This window comes from Falco cherrug, chromosome 4 (assembly GCF_023634085.1).
Source record: "Falco cherrug isolate bFalChe1 chromosome 4, bFalChe1.pri, whole genome shotgun sequence".
In the NCBI taxonomy this organism is placed as follows: Eukaryota; Metazoa; Chordata; class Aves; order Falconiformes; family Falconidae; genus Falco; species Falco cherrug.
Window position 1 is genome coordinate 14,563,088 of NC_073700.1, and position 8,479 is coordinate 14,571,566.

Consider the following 8,479-nt stretch of genomic DNA (forward strand, 5'->3'; position numbering starts at 1 on the left):
TCTGTTTACTCCTGCATCCCTTGGTTGCCTGTTTAGAAGGTGACATTGGTATTGCCTGCTGCCAAATGTACGTGTAATTTCTTATAGATTGCTCTCCACTGCCGGGATGGATGGCTATGTGCTGCCGTGAGACACAGACTGATATTAGCAACAGAAGTATGGAATCTGAGAGCGAGCCCCTGTGCTAATATTAAAGGAAAAATGCAGCATGAGCGTACGCAACATACTTTATGAAATCTAGCAGACTGATGACATCTAGAACCATCTGAAAAATCAGACCTCCACTTATCCACCCTCTGCAGCACACAAAGTTAATCATGCCGTAATGCCGCTAAAATGAGTGGGTAAGTGATTTTAGAGACTTTATCCATCATCAGTTCAGGGCAGATACACCATTTGTGATTCCTACACTTAAAATCATATAACCATAGAATCATTGTACTGGGTTTGCATGGCAAGGTTCTGGTAGCAGTGTGGCTGCTGTGAGAAGCTGCTGGAAGCTTCCCCCATGTCCGACAGAGCCAGCGCCAGCCGGCTCCAAGATGGACCATCAGCAACGGTGGTAGCACCTCTGAGATAACGTATCTAAAAAAGAGGGGAAAAAACCTGCGCAACAGCAATTGCGGCTGGGGAGAGCAGCGAGAATATGTGAGAGCAACAGCTCTGCAGGCACCAAAGGCCAGTGCAGGAGGAGGCAGGAGGGGCTCCAGGCGCCAGAGCAGAGATTCCCCGGCAGCCCGTGGTGAAGCCCACGGGTGAGGCAGGCTGTGCCCCCAGCCCAGGGAGGTCCAGGGGGAGCAGATCCCCACCTGCAGCCCCGGGAGGGCCCCGGAGCAGGGGGATGCCCGAAGGAGGCTGTGAGCCGCGGGCAGCCCGCGCTGGAGCAGGGTTGTGGCAGGGCTTGTGCCCCCGCGGGGACCCCCGCTGGAGCCGGCTGTGCCGGAGGGACCCCCGCTGGAGCAGGGGCAGAGGGTGAGGACCCTGTCCCTGAGGAGGGGGGAGCAGCAGAGACAGAGTGTGATGGACTGACCCCAGCCCCGTTCCCTGCACCCCTGCGCCGCTGGGGAGGAGGAGGGAGAGAAAACCGGGGGTGAAGTTAAGCCCAGGAAGAAGGGAGGGGTGGGAGGATGGTGTGTTTCAGGTCTGGGTTTATTTCTCATTATCCTACTCTGATTTGAATGGTAAAAATCTAAATTAACTTTTCCCCAAGTTGAGTCTGTTTTGCCGGTGACGGTAATTGCTGAGTGATCTCCCTGTCCTTGTCTCGACCCTCGAGCCTTTTCTTATGTTTTCTCTCCCCTGTCCAGCTGAGGGAGGGGAGTGATGGAGCAGCTTTGGGGGGGCACCTGGCATCCAGCCATGGTCAACCTACTGCAAGCATTCAGGTTTGAAAAGACCTTTAAGATCATCAAGTCCAATCATTAACCCAGCACTGCCAAGCCCACCACTAAACCCTGTCCCTATGTGCCACATCTACATACCTTTTAAATACCTCTAGCAATGGGAATCCAATGCTTGATAACCTTTTGATGAAGAAACTTTTCCTAATATCCAATCTAAACCTTCCCTGGTGCAACTTGAGGCCGTTTCCTCTTGTTGTATTGCTTGTTACTTGGGAGAACGACCCCATGCCAGCCTCCTTTCAGGCAGTTGTAGAGAGCGATAAGGTCCCCCCTGAGTCTCCTTTTCTCCAGGCTGAACCACCCCAGCTCCCTCAGCTGCTCCTCATCAGCCTTGTGCTCTAACCCCTTCCCCATCTTAGTTGCACAGAGGGATGTGATCCTCAAAATCCGGTAGCTGGGACAAAGTGTTGGAGTCTCACTGCCAGTGCACTAGAACAGGGAAACACAATATACCTTGTAAAGTGTGCATGGGCAAGTGCTGCCAGAGAGTCTTGTCAGAAATTGCACAGGTTTTGTAGACAAATCAGGCAAGGATGAAGCTGAATTTAGGAAAACAATAGCTAGAAATATTTTCTGCTTTGCTATAAGCAACAAAAACCTTGGAAGTGAATTGGTTAGTCTGCAGGATCCTGCTGTTAAATATCAGCTTTCCCAGCTTCAATGGGAAATGCTTTGCCCCATGGTAACCGGGATACTGTAATATTGCCTTGCATTTTTGTCTTTTCTATGTCTGCGGAGCTGTTTCCTCCATTTTTTCAGTTACTGCTGTCATTTCTGGTGCCTTTTAATATGCCAAAGTAACTCCTAGCAGAAGCACCAGAGGCTGAGGGGAAATTGGGCTTTCTCTGCCTGAGCCTTTTTGTGCAGGGTTTTCTGTTTGCTGATTATTATCTTGAACAAGCAGAATTCTGACAAACGAGGGGGGGGAGAAGGGGCGCTCACATTGCTTGAGCCTTTGTACCTTCCCCAGGTTGTTTTCCTCTGCTTGCTGGGTTACAAAGATACAATCACGGTACTTTAATACTCTTGCTTAGGAGCGAGGGATTTCCAGCTCCCCAAGGTGGATTTCACTGAACAGCTCCAAGCCTGATGATGTGGGAAGGCAGAGGCTGCAGGACAGGCTGTGCTGTGCAGCTTTTCTTGCTTTTGATTAGAGCTCATCGCGTGTTGAGGATAACTTGCCGTAAGGGGTAACCAGCGCATGCTAAGGCAGTGCCAAACAGCCGATTGCTCTATTATAATAAGAAGACTTAAAACCTTCCTCCACAGTGGGTCACCCCGAGTGTGCTTTTATCCCAGCCCAGGTGTCCCGTGGCTGTTTGGGTACAAGGGCCATTGTTGTGGTTTAACCCCAGCTGGCAGCTAAGCCCTGCACAGCGCTCGCTCACTCCCCCCAGGTGGGATGGGGGAAGAGTCAGAAGACTAAGAGTGAGAAAACTCGTGGGTTAAGATCAAGACAGTTTAATAGGTAAAGCAAAAGCCACACACACAGCAAAGCAAAGCAGGGAATTCATTCACCACTTCCCATGGGCGGGCAGGTGCTCAGCCATCGCCAGGACAGCAGGGCTCCAGCACGTGTAGCGGTTACTTGGGAAGACAAACATCATCACTCAGAATATCCCTCCCCTTCCTCCTCCTTCCCCAGCTTTACATGCTGAGCATGACACCATATGGTGTGGGACAGCCCTTGGGTCAGCTGTCCCGGCTGTGTCCCCTCCCGACCCCTTGTGCCCCCCCAGCCTCCTCGCTGCTGGGGGGGTGAGGAGCAGAGAAGCCCTTGGCGCTCTGTAAGCGCTGCCCAGCAGTAACGAAAACATCGGTGTGTTACCAACGCTGCTTCCGCCTGACAGGCGGCTGCCAACTTTTGAAGGGCAGATCGCTGCTGTTTTCTCCCCCCGCATGCTTAGGCATCTCAGACACCACCAGCCGCAAACAGGGAGCCTGGAGCCCCGTCCCTCCCCACTCTGCACTTGCTCCAGTCTCTTGCTGTTTTCTTTTTCCTGCCCTGCATTGATACTTCCTTCACACTTCTTCTGGTCCTCGATCACCAGCAGCCAGGGCATTGCAGCTGTCTATATTTTAACTTAAAGTGAGTGGCATCTTTTCTCCTGGCAACAGGCTGCCTTGCTTTCTTCCCCTCTCCTTCGATAAAAAGTGACAAGTGCTCCTTCACAGAGCAGCACAATCAAAGGAGCCGCTCAAAGAGAGCTGACAGTAAGTTGTGTGCTGGCTGCAAGCTGTTTTACCGTGGGACCGCTTAAATAGAGTTCACATCCTTCCCATCTCTCTCCCTCATGTGACAATGCCTTGCACCCTTTCTGATGATATCAGAGATTATCTCATGGTGGCTTATCTGAATAATCAGCTCTGGGGTTTCTAAACTGTCTAGAGGGATTTTTTTGGCAGCTCTGCAAAGCTCTCCGAAATGTGGTACAATGCAGCTGAGAGCCGTGCCAGAGGGCTTCGCTCCTTGCTCTGCCGCTCAGCACCCTGCTAATGGCTAGGTCAGTATATAAGAGGCTTTTCTAAACATTTCAGGATGCACTGATGTGTCTTTAGCCCTGGTTCAGGCAATCACAGACACTCTTTGGATGCAGGATTGCATCTTACTGAGTGCCAGCACTGCCTAACAGCAAGGGAGCCTCTCGGCAATGCTGCAAATCAATAATGTCTGTAGTTTTTCTCCAAATTCCCTCGAGCCAAGGGTTTTACCTCTCCCCTGCCTTCATCTTCAGCAGTCTTCTTCAGTAGTAATGGGCATCTGTTACCCACTACCTCGGTGCCAAACATTTTCAAGTCTGTGTTGGAGGGATCTTGACTGAAACCGCTACTGTTATTGGTAGCAAGCCGACGATGAGCATCTGTGCTACCCAGCATAGCTCCAGTCTCAAAGGGAGTGTTTGTCAGGCTCCTTTTGGTTTGTAATGGCTGCTTTTACAGTACAGCAGTCAATTCAGCAGATAGCAGTGTAAGCACTGATGGTGGATACGGCTGCTCCCCTCTGCTCACCACCGTGGATATGCGGAGGGCAAAGTCAGCAGGATGGTAGCACAAGCTTTAAGTTAAACACATGCTTAAATTCCCTCTAGGGTAAGGTTGGGTTTTGTAACCCAGCCTTGCAATTAGGAAGGAAAATGCCTGCCATGGCCACGTGTGCTGGGACAAACCCATTGCTGCTGTGGCGATGCCGCCAGGAGGGCTCGGTGCTATTGCTGCCGCAGCTACGGAAAGGTGAAGAGTCCAGGGAGTGTTTTTTGCCTCAGGCTTAAATCTGAGTCTGCTTAAATGCCACTCCATTTAGTTCTGTTTGGACCAAGTGCATTTTAAGAAGAAGTTTAAGAAGAAGACTTTCAGAAAAAGTCACCAAGTCTTCCAGTCTGTCCTGCTTTGTATCACCAGTCATTTTATTTTGGCCCATTTTCCTAGAGATGACCCAGTAACGTGCACTGGACTCCAGCATATTTCCAGGAAGGCATCAGTCTCGATCTTCCTGTGTTTGGTGGGTTTTTTTCTTACTTTTATCTACAGTATGTTTCAGTGAGTTATCACCTTCGCTGTTAAATTATTTATTTTTTTCACTCCTCTAATTTAAATGAATGTCGCTTTAGCTAACAAATGTACCTTGGTAAAGAGCATTAAGAAGCTCAGATAACTACTTTGCAAAGATTCTCCTTCTGCTGCTGTGTTAATGAAACTGAAACACTCTTCCTTGCAGTGGTCTGTGTAAGATAGCTGGACTTTTTACATTTCATAATTAGTTTCTGGATGATTATCTATTAATATTTTCATGCTTGATTCCATGCCCACGTCTGCTTTTGGCCAAGGTCTCTTTTGGCCATCTTATTTTGCATATTTGGACTAAGCCGTTGAAGAAAATACTGCCTGTGCTGGAATCAGGGAGACTGCATTTGCTGAGCAGACTGGGGTAGCAATTTGGGAACTTCAATAATTAGTCATTTGTTTCTAGAATTCTGCTTTGGATGGCATGTAAATGTGAACTAACCTTTAGGAATCCTCTGCAGCTCTGACACCTAACATCAAACTTACACTTCGCAACAGGACAGGGAAGCTATAATTTATGAGCTAGTGAAGTATCTTTAATTAAACCAGTATTTTCTAAATTTTGACTTAATTTAATTTTAATCTAACAGAAAGAAGCAATCTGAGTCCAACCAAGGTTTTCCTTAAATACCATCCTTGTTATCTGGGAGGCTTTGAATCAAGTAAGATAGATGATTTTAATTTCCATGTTCTCAGTGTAACACTTGGGGTCAATGTTTGCATACTTATCATAGGCAGTTTACCATTGACAACCACTGTAATTGTTCAACTTTTCCTTGGTGAAGATCTGATTGACTATTATGCACTGTATTTATTATGTCTCACACTAAAATATAGATGATTGATTATTCCATTATTCTATTGACCAAGGCTGTAACAAGGTGTGACAAATATATGCCATTACAGTCCATAACCAACTGTGGAAGGTAGTGCAGTCAGGGTAGGAGAATTCTAATGCGTGCGACTCTCTGGAAAGCTTTAGGAAACTTTCAGGACACTGTATTTAAAAGACTTTACCTGAATAAATGTTCTTCATTCCTGCTAGGTACTTTCTAAGGATAAAAAAAAAAGATAACAGCCCCCAATCTGAAAAGCTTAGAATATGATTGAGAGCCCACTGGATCCAAGGGAATTTCTTCCAGTGAGTTGCTGGGCTTTGGCAGGGTCCTGAGGGTAATCCCTCTGTTTACTTCACTGGGAGTTGTGTCAGCCCCTGGAAATATCACCATTTGTTAGCTGCATTAAGATGTGTGGGGAAAAAAGTGTCTTCTGTCACTGACGTAACACGTTAACGTGAATTATGTGCACATATAAAGGGGGCTTATAGTCGGAAAGAGAAAAACCCTGTATTTTAAAGCTCTTTATCTGCAGCTTGGTATTTGAAATACATAATTTAATTATCTTTGAACTCCTTTGTTCCTCCTTAAAATAAATCACGTTTAATTTTCCTTCTAAATATCATGCATTGATGGACACAGCACTGGGGATCATGGTAACAAAATGGTGTTGAACCAGCTACTGGAAATTAGGAGTAATAAACAATGCATTTGCTACCAGTCTGTCATATTAATTAGTCTTCAGAATGTGTCAGTGCTTTTCATTTGTATTTAACGTTGCCTGAGCTTACTGCCAATTAAATACAATGTTGTTATCAATTCAGCTCGCACGTGATTACATTGGATTAATGTGGTTATTTTCTTTGATCCACTATAATTAAAAATCACAGTTGTGATTTTAAACAAGTGTAAAAATATAATAAGTTTGCATTCACAGCTGCCTTTTTCTTCTAATTTACTTTAATAACATTTGCCTCTAATTAACAATTGTGGAAGTCCCGGGCCTCATTTAGCAGCTCAGAGGAGACAACAGCACTTTGCACGTGCCTGGGTGCTGTCCTCGCCCCCTGCCCAGCTGCAGTGGGCAACGTTTTCAAGCCAGGTCTATGGCAGTTCAGTCCCCAGATCCTCAAGGAGAACTCATCAGCCTCAAGCCAAAAGAAAATACCACCTTAAAACTCAATACTGTTTCTCATGAAGCCTGATGGCTGAGTCTAACTAGCGTCTGCACTGTGCTTAATTCCCAGGGAGGCTCGACCGCTGCGAGTGCTGCAGCAGGCTGTGCTGTGCAGCCGCCTTGTCCCCACAGGACCTGTCGCCCCAGCAGTTACACAGCCAAGAGGCACACGGAGACATTGGTTCGTGCAAAATGGGAGACCATGACATGCTGAGAAGACGCGAATGCCTACAGGCTGATCTACCCAGTTCTGGGTTTTTGGGCTTCGGCTTTCCACTGAGTCGGAGCTCTTGATTTTGAGACCTTCCACCCAGATGAGGTAAGGAACAGGCAAAATGCCACCGCCCAAACCAGAAGGATGTTGTTTCCCATTGCAGCCCACTTCTGTGCTGCTGACAGACAAGACCCAGACAGCAGAAAGGCTGGAGGAGGCTGCTCTTCTACTGAAGCAGATAGAAGTAATTAGTCAAATCACTGCGGCGCAGAGAGGGATGCTGGCCCATCTTCTGTCAGGCAGCAAATGACTCATTGCATAACAACTTCAGTAAAGGAGTAATTTTTTTCTTTTTTTTCCTCTTCCACTTTCAGCAGGGAAACAGAGAGATGGATTTTTCAAGAGGCCACCAAGGCTTTTGTTTGGGAGCTTTGCCTCCCAGGTCGCCTAAAGCCACTGAGAAAGTTACCGCCTGAATAATTGTCATCAGCAGTCACTCTGGTAAGGATGGAGACCAGAGGCATTGCTCCCCTTCAAGAGGCATAGACATACTGAGCAGCTGGTGGGTGAGTTTATTCCCTGTGTGGACCCAGCACTGCTGGATCCTGCAGGAATAAGGCAGCCCTGGATGCTCACCACCTCCCACCACCCAACCCCTTGTATCCCCCTGTCCATGCCGGCCATGGGGGTAGTGCACAGCAAGGACATTGCCGTGCAGCCCCCCGCAAGGCACTGCTGGCTGGAAGAGCATTTTCCCCACAAGCAGCAACAAACAGAAAAGCGCTCTCACACATTCTTCATCACTTCCAAGTGAATGATGAGCAGCAAGCACCATGTTTGCTGAAAGCTGACCGCTTCAGCGACCGCTTCAGCTGAGTTTTGCCCACTGCTGTGTTTCATCAGGGGCCACTGCAAAGGTCTTCTGTGCTACAAGAGGCAGAGTCTGCCTGTCCTGCTGCGTGCCCTTCCTTACCAGTTCAGAAAGCAGATGAATAATAACGAAGCAAAGAATTAAGCCTGAATGAGTAGAAGTTAGCGAAACAGGAGCCATGCCTTGCTGGCCCTTAGGTAAGTAATGTGCAGCGTTCTGCTGAGGCAGGGCTCTCTGTGCACATAATAAGTAATGTTCCAGTGAGATGAAACCTCAGGCTCCTGATTCAGCTGGTATTTCTGGCAAATTGTTGACCTATTGCAGTTTGTTCAGGATTTTTCTAGTCTTGGTAGAGTGGCTCTTAACAGTGACAGATATGTCTGGCTGTTTCTAACAAATATGCAGCTTTTGTGACTC

At 47.6% G+C, this 8,479-nt stretch overlaps 1 long non-coding RNA gene across 1 annotated transcript; it reads left to right on the top strand.

Annotated features, from left to right (window-relative positions):
- Positions 1 to 1,657: 1,657 nt before the first annotated feature.
- LOC114016021 (uncharacterized) lies at positions 1,658 to 8,478 on the top strand. The gene is made up of 3 exons (XR_003560265.2): positions 1,658 to 7,296; positions 7,566 to 7,692; positions 8,095 to 8,478. It is a non-coding gene; the product is annotated as an uncharacterized LOC114016021 (long non-coding RNA).
- The last annotated feature ends 1 nt before the right edge of the window (position 8,479 follows it).